The sequence below is a fragment of the Furipterus horrens genome, unplaced genomic scaffold (genome assembly GCF_987537825.1).
Source record: "Furipterus horrens unplaced genomic scaffold, mFurHor1.1.pri manual_scaffold_9, whole genome shotgun sequence".
Classification (NCBI taxonomy): Eukaryota; Metazoa; Chordata; class Mammalia; order Chiroptera; family Furipteridae; genus Furipterus; species Furipterus horrens.
The window spans coordinates 79,621,446-79,634,778 of NW_028327179.1; the positions used below are offsets into that span (position 1 = coordinate 79,621,446).

At 50.0% G+C, this 13,333-nt stretch overlaps 1 protein-coding gene and 1 long non-coding RNA gene across 3 annotated transcripts in view; both read right to left on the reverse strand.

Annotated features, from left to right (window-relative positions):
- LOC150002007 (uncharacterized) overlaps positions 1 to 1,171 on the reverse strand; it is a 70,633-nt gene extending 69,462 nt beyond the window's left edge. For both annotated transcript variants that reach the window (XR_016513069.1, XR_016513070.1), the window contains exon 1: positions 1,023 to 1,171. This is a non-coding gene — a long non-coding RNA (uncharacterized LOC150002007). The remainder of the gene's footprint in view (positions 1 to 1,022) is intronic.
- The window catches only part of LOC150002005 (putative palmitoyltransferase ZDHHC11B), a 123,073-nt gene that overhangs the window by 99,443 nt on the left and 10,297 nt on the right, over positions 1 to 13,333 (reverse strand). The window lies entirely within an intron of this gene.

Genomic DNA, 13,333 nt, shown 5'->3' on the forward strand with positions numbered 1-13,333 from the left:
GGTGCCAGTTCCCATTAGATTCTGAAATACGGGGTCACGTTAGTGAGAGGAAGGAGACTTGGTGAAGTGGATACTCTTGTCTGTCATTCTACAAACGAGGAAACTGAAGCCCTGAGAGGGGAAAAGTTTCCTCCCATGATCCTGCAGCAAGAGAGCGGCAAGGTTGGAAGTAGAACCCAAGTCTCCTGGCTTTGCCCACTGCCCAGAGCTGTCATGGATACAGGCTGCTATGGCAATCCTCCAGCTCCTGTGTCCTCATGTGTCAGCTCCTGTAGGCACCTAGCTTCCCTGCCTGTTGGCAGATCAGGCCAACCATGGAAGGCAGCTTCTGGGTAAAAGAGAGAAGGCAGTGGGAGGGCCCTGGGGTAGGATAAAGTCCACAGGAGAGCTCACACTGAGAATAGGGCCATCTGCTCCGATGGCCTTACTTCCCCCAGCCTGAAGAAAGGAGGCTAGGGAGGGCCAAGAGGGGACATTACAGGGGGCGCCAAGGTTAGAGATATCCCTCCGCCCATCTTCAGCCTGGGGACTTTTCTAAAACCCCCACTGACAACCTCACTCCCCTCCAAGAAGTCCTCTTGGACCTTTCAAACACTGCTGGTGGGGTGCACACCACTCACCACCTTGGGGAAGTTTGGAAGTATCTCCTACCCTGCGGTCTTTCGGTGACCCAGCACTTCCACCGCCACAGAAACATGGGTGGGTATGCGGTCAACCAAACAGGTGCGCCGGTATGTTCACAGCGGGGCTATTCACAGGGCCTAAAAAATGAAGCCTTTCCAAATAACCATCAACTATGGAATTAGATGAATTGATGATGTATGGCATGCAATGGAATATCACACAGCAGTAAGAATGAACAATTTGCAACTCTATCCAACAACAGAGATATATCTTACAAACCTAATGTTGATCAAAAAACACTCACGCAGTGGAGTCTATTCATCGCCCATGAATTGGGGCTGGCCTCAAGACTTGTTCTGACCAATGGGATCTGATAAAAGTGGCATTTTGTGACTTACAGAGACTAGGCCTCAAGAAGTCCTGCTGTTTCTGGCCTTGGCCCTCTTGGAACGCTGCTTGGCCACGGCAGGAAGCAGGTCCACCTTACTGGAGGGGCAGAGGAGAACTGAGGCCACCCAGCCGACAGCCAGCACCAACTGCCAGATGTGACTAAGGCCTTCTTCAACCTTCCAGTCTAGCCAGCCCTTCAGGTCACATGAGCCCAAGGGAAACCAGAGGACTGCCCAGGCAAACCACAGAATCGTAAGACATAGAATATACTGGTTCTTTGTTTTAAGCCACTAAGGTTTGGGGTGGTTGGGGGCAGCAATGGATAACTGATAGTAGGTTGTCGGAAGTCAGGATACTCATTATCCTTGAGGGGGTAGCAGAGACTGGAAGGGAGTACATAAGGGGGTCTAGGGGGCCTGGAATGTTCTATTTCTTGATCTGTGTGATAGATACGTGAGTGTGCTCATTGCATGACACTTTGTCAAACTGCACTTAAGATATGCACACTTTTCTGATTGGAGGTAATACTTTAATAGAAACTAAAAACAAACAAATCTTCTGTGGCTCTGCTTGCCTAGTGTACCAGATTCAGCTCCGCCTTGGCCTTCCTGCTTCACTTAACTCTTCTCTGCACACTCATAGTGCGGCTTCACACCTTCCCACCTGGGGTGCTCTTCTTCCTCCTATAGTGCTTCAAGCCTGAGGGCAGGTGGCACCTCCTCCTGGAAGCCTTCCCCGAGCAACTCAGGCCTTGCCCAGGTGTCCGTATTCATAGAGCTCTCCTTCTGAGGCTGGGTCTTCCTGAGTATGGGGTTCAGTCTTTCCCTTCTGTCTCCCCAGCTCTTGGAGCCCTCAAAACACGGGCCCTGTCAGGGATAGATGGCATTCCTCCTCCTCTCCCCTTAGTGTTGAAACTGATGATCAGAGTAGGATTGGGGGTGTGAAGGGAAGGGGGCTGGTCATCATAAGTCTCATTCATAGGCCAGCCCTTCCCTGGATCTGGGCTTCTCCCAAATAGATCGAGGGTAGGGATAAACTTCAGGTTTCAAAGAGGGTCTACAGAGTGGGGAAGGACTTCAGGGTCCTCTGTTTTACAGTGGACGATGACACTCATAAAATGTGTCCCAAGCCTTTCCTCTTAATTATCTATTAAAACAAAACAGCAAGCCTACCTAGCAGTCAGCTCTGCAGCTCTGCCAAAGCAAAGCAAATGGCCAGGCAAAGCAAAAGACAGCTATGATTCCTGGCAGACGGGCATCGGCTCTGCCTGAAACCCTCCAACCTGCATCAGCGCCTCCAACCTCCATCAGCGCCGAGCCAGAAGGAGGGGGCCCTCCCTTGCCCCACTTCTGCATCTCTCATGTGACTGGGGTGGGGGCTCAACTGACCCCCTGCACCAGGGCCTCGGGCCTGGATACCCTTCTCTGGGCCCCCTGTCCCATCTTTGTAGAGCCAGCTCTGTCCTCAATGGATGGGTGACCTTGGGGGAACCCCCTGTCACCTTAGTTCCCCCACTGTCATCTGAGAGATTTGGCTTAGTTAACAGTCTCTGATGAGGCACATCTTACTGTCTTGTGGGAGGACTGGCCCCATAGGCCAAGGCAGTTCCGAGGCCCAGCGCTCTTTCTGCCTCCCTCAGGGTCCTCACTGTGCTGCCACGGTGCCTAATAACAAACAGTGCGCCCATATGCCCACTGCAGTCCACTGGGGTAGGGGGTGGGTGGGAAAGGCCACAGCACCATGTCACCTGCCTGCCGCTGGGAAGGGACACCTAGGCCTGGAGAGGACAGTTCCTCCCCACACCCTCAGGCATTTTCTGTTACTCAGCGCCCTTTGCTAAGAAAGGAAGCTCCTTGCCCAACAAAGAGGCACAGATACCCCAGGAGAGGCAGTCTCTCCTGTAGGAGAGGTAACTCCATGTACATAAGGGCAGCTGGATGGGTCCAGTCTTCCGCAAGTGGGTGTGCTGTCTCACAGGTTACGAGCACCCCTTCCCCAGAGGCATGCAAACAAAGGGGATCGGCTATGTGGTGCTATAAGCATCAAAACTGGAGCTGGCCTCTAGATTTCCCCAACTCCTCTGATGATAAGAATCACGTGGGCTGCTTGTTAAACCCATAGCTTCCCAGGCCTCTCCCCTGAGAATGGAAGTCTGTGGGTCTGGAATGCAGCCCAGAAATTTAAATTTTTAGTAAGTCCTCCCAGGTGATCCTTTGCATCTGGAAAGTTAGGGGACGCACTGGCAGATGACCTTCCAGGTCCCTTTGGGGCCCGAGATCAGGGATTCTGAGACCCCACTGCACACCACCCCTGCCACATTGGGAAGAGACACCAGCAGCAAACTAACTGCATCATTAAAATAAAAACGATTTGAAAGCTTTAGAAGGGGCAAAGACGTCAGGGGGAGGAGGATTCTCTCCCCATGGTGGTACCAGCAGCAGCTCCTTCCTAGCCCCCCACCCCCACCCTAGGCCCCCCAGAGTCATCCAGAAGAGCTCAGCATTGGGGGGAGGGCGGATGTGCGCTGACAGCTGTTCAGCTGCTGCTCAGTGAGACCGGAAAAGCAATTATCTTGCTCTTAGCAGAGAGGCACTGGCTTTTACCCGCCCCCTCTCCTTCCCCCCTTCACACACACACCACCACCACCACCATTCTCCCCCCTCCCCCCAACATACTGCTGGCTGGCTCTGAACCCGCCTGCCCCCACCCCCAGCCTCCAGAGTCCTCTGACTTACTCAGCTTCCATCCTCAGAGCACATTTCATTTAGCCTGCTAAACCGGAGACGGCAAAATGGGTGCTATTTCTTAAAAACATACAGAGAGCGTATTAAATTATTGATAGCCATTAAACAGGGGGAAAAAAATTAAACAGCTCTCAGCTCTTAACAATCATTCATGCAGTTTCCACTGGGGTGTTTTCTGGAGAGTGATCACACGGCAACCCAGGCAGCTGGCTCCAGCGGCAAGGAAGGCACTGGCTGGATGAACTGGGGAGGGGGCCGCCGCAGCCCCCAGCGATTACCCAGGCCACCAAGGCTGAGAAGGGGCTCTGGTGCAGGGAGGTCGGCCTCTCTGTTTGCAAACTCCCCCCTTCCCCACATAATTAACGAATGGACATCAACACTGCCTTTGGGAACCCACCCACCCCAGCCTTAATTAAATCCAGCCTGCTTTTATTGAGTATCTACTATGTATCAGGCACGTGGCATACAGAGCACTCACACAGGTAAATGTGGGAGCCCTTTGCAGAAAAATGTGATTACACACACTGTAACAGGAGTCCTAATGAAAATCCACAGAGGCTGGCTCAAAGGAAAAGGGGATGGCAGGAGGAGGGGCTTCCAAGGAAGGCTTCACAAAAGAGGCAATTCTTGGGTAAATTCTTGTCCAGAGGACAAGTTTGCAAGGGCACTCCAGCAAAGTGGTCCAGGTTTAGCCCCAGAAAAGGCACAGCAGCCTAGCTGTGCGGTGGGTCCCAACGCTCCTTCTTGTCCACGTCAGTCACTGACCGTGTGGGGTTAGGAGCAGGGTATAGTAAATGCAGCAGGGAGCTGATTGTCACCTCAGCCTCTCCTCCAGGCACTGGTCAAATCCAGGCCAGGGTAGGGATGCACTCCAGTGTGGACAAGCAGGAGGCTGGGGTTCACCCCAGCTGCCCAGGGCAGCCGTACCTCCACTCCCCGCACAGCAGATCTATTTCCTGGCTCTGACTCAGGACACCTAAGCCAGCATGACGCAGACCATGGAGGCTGCAGGGCTGGGACACTGCTGGTCTCCTGGCCACAGACAGGCCTGGCAGAGCTGCCATAGGGGGACAGGCTCTCTCCTGCCCTGAACTGTGCCAAGGACCCGAAAACCAGGGCTGCGGGAGCCAGAGGACATCCGATCCCACCCCACCCTCCACTTGGGGACTGTCCACAACCAGGGGCCATCTGAGGCTCTGAGGCCAGGCTGAGGGGCTGGCTGCTGAGGGGAACAAACGGACCGAGTCCATGCCTGCCCCCGCCGCCCCCCACCCCACCCCCCCCCGGCACACAGGGAGAGTGCCACATTGTTGAATGTCTTTCAGAAGCTCTAGCTTCTCAGGAGCAGGGAGCTGGGAAGAGGCCCTGCCAAGTGTTGATAGCACCCTCAGCAGAGAAAGCTGCTGTCACAGGGAAACATTCTGGGGAGAGTGGTTGTTTACCACCAACAACACCTGGGACTGTCAAGAAATAATCAGAAGAAATTAAATTTGCAAAGTGGAAGATATAACAGAAGCCCTATCCCCAAGCCCCTGGACATTTTGACCTGGAGGATCAGGCTGCTCTATTTTGCCTGGTTTGGGGAAATGTTCTTACATTTCAGGGGTGGGGGTGGGGGGATATGTATATCACCAGCCAGGTTCGGGAGACAGGGGCCCTGGGCTGTGCCTCTCTGGGCCCGTCTGCTCACTTGCACATGATAAGACCAGGCTTACCTTACAGCACAGGGGTGTGTGGCCACGGTCTGCCAGGAACATGCAGCTCCTCAAGGCTGCCTCAGCACCCCTGCCAGTCACCCAAGGACTTGGACCTGGGTAAGTGTGAAAGTCGTCAGCCTTCCTGCTGCCTCTGCGCAGCCCTGTGCTCCCCCCAGGGCACTGGGCTCTGCTGAGTCCCTGTCAACCCTCACCTGGATTGCTGCCGGACCCTTTCCCTCTAGTCCGCCTCCACTCAGGTACAGGGACCTGTGCAGGGCTAGGGCCTGTGCCGGCACAGAGCAGGCTGTCAAGGAAGGTGAGCTGACCCACAGAATCAAGACAAAAATGGACAATGACCCCGAACCCAGATCAAACACACCTGCTGAGGTGCCAGCCCTGACTCCCCACTGGCAGCACCTCCCACTGTCAAATTTCCAAGGCCTCTAAACCCTTCACCTGTGAGTTGAGTCCATACTCCTGGAAGTCTCTCACACCCTCTAGACTCCAGCCACACCACAGCGAACTTAACGTTCCTGAACAACCTCCTCTGGACTTTCTTTCATGCCCCAGAGCCTTTGCAGGTGTGACTACTTTTTCTAACCAGCCAAGTCCCGCTCTGGGTCAATCTCTATTCCCCACCGCGCTTTGTAACTGCTGCCACCCTTTTCACATTATACTAGACTGGACTCTGTTCACATCTGCTCTGAACTAAATGGGGGCAGGGGGCGGAGGCATCCCAAATATGAACAGGGTTCCTTCCCTCAGCACTTGGTACACAGGGTCAGAGAGGGGCCTCTAACTCTACTACACTCAAACCAACCACCCCAGCCCCCTGGCCTGCAGCCCAGAATTAGTTCCTCTTAACGGCTAACCTGCGTTGCTCCTGCTTTAATTTTAAAAACCATTCCTTGGAGAGTGGGTGAGATGTTCTCAGCCAAGTGAAATAGAGACTGTACTCTTGTAGCTCCTGGAACTGAGGGAAAGGGCAGGCTTAGGAACTTCCAGGCAAAGGCTAGCAGAAATTGGCCACCAATGAACCGTTAACTCTCGAGTCGAGAGCTCCGAGGGGCTAGTGCCAAGGTCTCAGGCTCTGGCCTGTGTGGGCCACTTGGCCTCGCTTGGCTCAGGCTGAGTGTGGCCCCGCCCTCCGCAGGCCATCTGCTTCACCCCACAGCCACTGGGCATGGAGAGGCAAGGCTGTCTGTGCCCGAAGAGCCCAGATGTCTTACGGGAGAGGCCATGCCTTTCCCTAGGAATGACTCCAAACCTTTGCCTGCACACTTCTGTCCTGGAATGCTGTCCCTTCCAGCAAGCTAAATCCCCTCGTCCTTCCAGCCCAGCCTGCCTCTCTTCCCTGCCCATCTGGGCCCCCACTGGCCCCCACACTTCTGAGCCCTTACAGCCTAGACTGTGTCTGCCTGCCCTGGCTTGGGCACCAGGGCTTCACTTCTTCAGCGAAGCCCCTGCCAGGATGGGGACTTGGCACGTCTTCTGGACCCTGACAGTCGGCATGAGGCAGGGCACAGACCAGAGAGCACACAAGTGATGGGGCTGCTCTTGGGCTCAGTCTGCAGCCAGCAGGAGGAAGCACCTAGGCTTGTAGTGGGGTCTCTGTAAGGCCTCACCTTCTCAGATGCCATCACATTCCCTTCGGGGGCTCATTTTGGGCCTCAGGCCAGCTGAAATGCAGTTGTGGCGGGGGCAGAGGTGACTGCTGGCTGGCCTCCTACTGGGTGGCCAGGTGGCTTTGCTGGGGCCTGGCACCCTGATTCCCAGGAGCTAGCAGAGGTCAGCACTGACCACCTCCTTCCCCAGGGTGCCATCCTGCAGGTGGGAGTGCAATTTCCCCACAGCCCCTCTGAGCTGCCCCAAAGATTCTTCTTGGGAGGGGACTGATGGAAACGAGGTCTGGAGACACAGGTAACATTGTCATGTGATGGTAATACAGTGTAGACTGTGCAGTCACCTGTGCTGCACACAGTGTCCACCTGCATGACAAGAAGACTGGCAAAACCACTAGCAAGTACTGCTGACGCGAATGGTTGCTTTGTGTCCAATGCTGTGCTAAATGCAATACACGAGTCCCATGCACCCTTCTGCCACACCACAAGGCACATTCTACTGGTACGCTCTCTTGAAGGATGAGGAAGCCACAGTCCCTAAAGGTGCCGAGGAAGACGAAGTGACCCACCCACGTCCCAAGGCATCTGGGGCTTCAGGTGAAAACCTCTGACCTGGGTCCCCACCCGCCACCCACTCCCACGTGCCTAGAGCCCCTTGTCTCATGTTCTCAGAGCTGAAACAGGCATGGTGGGCCGCTCCCTTCCGCTTTCACAGAGCCCTTTTCTCATCTGACCCTCAAAAGAGCCCAGTGAGGATCATCGTTACCATTTTCCAGACAGGAAACTATGGCCTGATGGAGAAAGAGCCTTGATTTATCTAGCAGCTTATATACTCCTTTATTGCTCACCAAGCCCACAAGGCGGCCACTGTTAAAAACATTGTGCAGGTGGAAAAGGACTGAAAATGGGAGAGGCAGAGGGAGCTGCCACACTCTGGCGACAGAGCCTGGGTTTGTGCCCAAATCTGTCTGACTCTCGATGGGGCTTCCCCCATAATACAGGGCTGTCCCCAAGGCTGGGTACATTAAGTGCAGGCTCGTGGACATGGTGAGGAGAAATGGCTCAGGAGCACAGCACTGGGCTGGGCTGGGCCGGGCACTGTGTCCCTCCATCCCAGCCTCCCTCTATGGGGATGGGCCAGAGATGTTCTGAGGACGAGCCCACCATCCCACTTCCCTGCAGGACTCCTGGGCCAGGGAACTCTGCACTCAATTACCATAGCAGAGTCCTACTGATGAGCTTACTACTGGTCAGGCCGGGATGTCTCAGCCAGCCACACAGCTCACCATGTGTGTGAGTGTATGGGCGTGTGAGTGGACGGCGTCCATCTGAGGAGAACACGATGAGGTGGTGGCTGCCTGCACGTACCTGTTACACCCTCACACAGACACTCACATGCACACACACTCACACAGACGCATGCATTCGCCTCACCAGTGTATGCAGGCACACACATGTGTTCATCAGGCACACGTGCTCATCCGCACACATGCTTACACCCAGAACAGCACACGCCTGCAGTTGGGGTACTTGGGGACCGCTGAGCAGGGAAGGGACGTGGACAGCTCTGATGCACGCACGCACACACACAGGGCCCAGGAGAGTGGGCGAGGGCAGCAGGTGGGCAAGCAGCCATCTGCAGAACTGTGCGTGGCTGTGCTCACAGGGTCAGGTCCGTCCAGAACAGACCCATCAATCAAGAAGCTGCCTGCTACAAGCATTAAATCATCCCTAGGATGCAGCCCTTAGAACGAAGAAGGAGCCAGCATCCGGTCCAGGCCCACGGTCTGCGTGGGGGTGGAAGGGTACCTGGTAATTAGCAGCCACTCCACACAAGGCTCCCTCGCTTTCCTCAGCCCCCAATCAGATCCCTCTCCTGCTCTCTCACTAGTTCCTGCTTCCCTCTGGCCTTTCCAATCTACTTCCCTCTGTTCTCACCTGAGACCCCAGGGATGGTGCATGCAATCAAGCACCAAGACCAGGCACATCACAGAACCTGCGGCGCTCTGCCCCTTTCTCAATGGGGGGGGGGGGGGAAGTGGGTTAAAACCCTGGCACCCATACCCTCTTCTCGAAGAAACAAGCCTCCAACCCGGAGCCGCTTCATGGGTGTATAACCTGTGTAGCTGCACAGGGCCTCATACTTTGAAGTGCCCCCTCTCCCTCCACTTGACTTAATGCTCAATTGTTTCCATTTTGTAATTCTTAAGTGATTTTTAACAAGGGGTTCCACATTTTCATTTTGCACTGGCCTTTGAAAATTATGTAGACAATCTTGCTCAAATCTGTTACTTGTATAATATAGTCATATCATAGTTTAGCTCTCGCCAAAGTTCTAAGCAGGGGCTGCTAATGCTGGTGCCCGCAGGACCAGGTATTGAAGGGGGAATGATTGTAGCAGTTAAGTCAGGAAAACAAGCCACCGCCCCAGGGGCAGTCAGTACTTGGCTCCGCTAAGTGTTGTCATGTGGGAATGCAGGCCTAGGGTAGCCAGATCTTGCAATTTTTAAAGGAATGCTACAGATGTACTTTTTAAAAAATGAAATCATCGTATTTTAAAATATTGGCTCAATTACGAAAAATACCCTCTGTGTGGGCCAAACAAAACAGCTGCTTGCCCATTCCTTGGCCACCAGTTTATGACCTTGGCTCTGAATTTCAAAAACAAAAGCATGTCTTAGTTTTCCTCCCCGTTTCTCAACAACCTGACAAATTTTTCTTTCCTCCTCTAGAACACACAAGTACAGCTGACTGACCCTTGAAAAACATGGATCCACTTATATGTGGGTTTTTTTTCAATAAATATTGTAAATGTATTTTCTCTTAATAATTTTCTTAATAACATTTTCTTTTCTCTAGCTTGCTTTATTATAAGAATACAGTATAGAAAATATGTGTTGCTCTACTGTTTATGTTACTGGTGAGGTTTCCAGGCAACCATAGGCTATTAGTGTTTATGTTTTGAAGGAGTCAAAAATTATGTCCTAATTTTCAACTGTGCAGAGGGTTGGCGGCCCGAAAACTCTTGCATTGTTCAAGAGTCAACTATTGTTAACTCACAGGTGATACAGAGAAATGGAGAAGCCAGGCCTTAGGAACAAAAATGCCTGCCTCCAGGGGAAGAAAAAAATTTATTTATTTTGGGTAGACCAACAACAATGAAAATAAACCACAAGGTATTTCTCAATAAGTAATCTTATATATTAAACTATTCCTAAATTTCCCACTTTCAGTTATTAATATTTTTGATCAGGCACGGGGATTGAATATATAAATAAAATATACTTAGGGATGCTAAGGAATGAGTGGAGTTCAATATCTTCTTGGTGTGATGGTCAGCACCTGGTATATCCCTTCTCTACTAAGAGGTCCGGGGTGGTTCTGTTACCCTAAAGGGATTAGGAGGCAGTTCCTCTCTTCCAGATTCTCATGGGTATACTCAGGCTATAGAACTTGGGAACTCATAGGTTCGTTCCTCAGGAATCAATTTAAGTGAGTGAAGGAAAATCAATGAATTATGAACCCTTTCAGGATATTTCTAAACAGCAAAATGCAAAGTCATTCCCCCATAGGACACTCTTCCCCAGCCCCATCCTACCACTTTTCCCATAGTTCCTATAGATGTAAGGCTTATTTTTAAATCATTTCTCTACTTTCCATGTACCTGCGTTGCAAATTTTTCCATTCTATTCATTAAATTAGAAGAAATGTTCCAGACATTCTAAGACTCTAAGATTTCTTTCCTGGCCAAATTCCCTTCTGGCAGGACTGCTGTGTATTCCAGTGTATGAGAATGTGCACTGCACAAGTTCACAGAGTGTCATTCCTACTGTCATTAATGGGGAATGGCCCCTCCTGGAGTTGAGTGCAGTCCAACTTACACAGCTGTACCTGTTGCCATTCCTCTTGACAACAGCCTTAGACCTAAGGATAGAGACAGTGACTTCACGGGTGACTATATAGTTTCTGACATAGGTACATTGCAACATCTAATCATGTTCCTTTTGCATTAAAAAATCTTTAATTCCTCTTCAATGTCTTCAGGATTAACTCTATCACCAATGGATTCTAAACGGGAGATCAAATTTAATCAGAATCACTTGGATGAGTTTAAAAAAGTAGATTCTTAGAGCTGAAGACTGAAGATTCCAGCTTGAGAGATATAGGGGAGGACGCAGGAGTCAGTGTTTTAGAATGCAGCTCCCATGTTCTGTCCTACCCTGGGTAATTCTGGTGCACAGCCTATTTAGGAAACACCTGTTGACCTCCACCATGGACTACAACGCTTTACCACTGGGCATGCAAGCTGCGAGATGGGAGCAACTTGGATGGGTTCCAAAGTGTCCTCAACCATACCTCAACATGTGACATTATCAATAATTAAGAAATACAGACTTCAATTCTGAGAAGATGGAGTATATATACTTTCTCCTGTTCCTTCCCACTAAGTGCAACTAAAAGCTCAACATTATGTAAAGAACATAAGATGACTGAGAGCTGAAGAGAGGGAGGAGGACCAGGTAGGGCTCTCAGAACCTAAAGAGCAAAACAGTGGGGACTTCCCTGGGATCTCCTTTGACCTTGCATATCCCAGACTGGGCACTGTATACACTGGCAATCCAGAATTGCCAATGGGCTCAGACAAAGACAAAAAAAAAAAAAAAAAAAAAAAAAATCAATAAAACCGTGCTCTCAAAAGTCAAAGAACCAGGGAAGGAACGGTCTAACAAAAGGAAACTTTTAGAGAGTAATAGCTCTACTAACGAGGCCCACCAGTTAGCTGGAGCATAAGAGTTAGGTCAGGGAAGGAGAGGTGGGAGTCACTTTCAAAAGTTAAGGCTACTGGAATGGATGAGATAGCTAGAACAGAAACTTGGGAACACTCACAGGGTTACCAGCCTTTAGTTTACAATTAAACCTCTTGGGAGCTTTTAAAAGGTGAAAGATTTATGCAATTTGAAGAGAAACCAGAGTATATACTTGGGAGCTCAAAAACAACAACAAACCACATGCCAACTGCCCTGGAAGATTCTCAGGTTCTTCCTGTATTTGCTCATAATGAACAGATGATTCTAAAGTGCAATTGATGTTGAAAGCTGTTAAAGGGTTGGAGAGAAAAAAAAAAATCACAGACTCGCCGTAAACAGGAAAATGACTTTGAAGCAAGCTTTCAGGATGCCCACCAAAGGGCAGATTAATGGATTCTAGAGTGGTCAACAGCACCAAAGCTGCAATATGGGGAGGAGGTCAAAGACTCAGAGAATGGTCTTTCTGGAACAAGGAAACAGAGAAGTATTTCTAAATGTTGTAGTAATACTAAAACAAATTGGGAAAGTAAATATTAGTATCTTGTTTTAAAGGCAAAAAAGAGTTCAGAACTATCACAGAAAAGAGAGTAAAGGAATTTCACAATAACTTCAGAGCTATCTGAACACTCTCCCTCATGATTTTACTCAGGGAGACAACAGGTGTCTATGAAGTCAATCTATTTTTAAAATGAGAGTACAAAATAAGTCAGAAAGCAACACTGAGATGCAAATCTAATTTATATAATTAAGAACATTATAAAAATATTAGGAAATGAACAAATCACAACTCAATGTTTACTACCTTATGTTTCTTGACATCCTGGTATTCTTTCTTATAATTTTAGTTCTTGACTAGTAATTTCCCTTTAAATATTTTTATAATTTGATATATTCTGAAAATACAGTATGAAAGCATCTCCTTTTAAAATGAAAACAGGTTCAAGAATTTCTGGTTTAGATGGAGGACAGACAAAATCATGAGTACAGAGAATGTTTTGATGGTTGCCAGATGGGAGGGGGCTTTGGGGGGAATAAATGAAGAGGTGAGGGGGTGAAGTACAAATTGGTAGTTACAGAAAAGCCATGGAATATACAGTATAGGAAATGGAGTTGCCAAAGAATTTACAAACATATCGATGGACAAGAACAAAGATGTGGGGATTGCCTGAGGGAAGGGGGTTGCTGGGTGGAGGAAGGCAAAGAGGGAAAAATGGGGACACCTATAATAGTATAATCAATAAAATACAACTTAAAAAATGAAAATAAATGGGAAAACAGTAACATGCACGCAAAATGGCCTGTTTTCTACTGCTTCCACATTTTTATTTAACTTGGTCCTGTCACAACTCCTACAGTCAATATGCAATTATTATATAGAATGGAAGCCCTCAGAAAATAAGTGACTTGCCCAAGGACCTCCAACACCTGTGTAGCAGTCAAAACTCAAA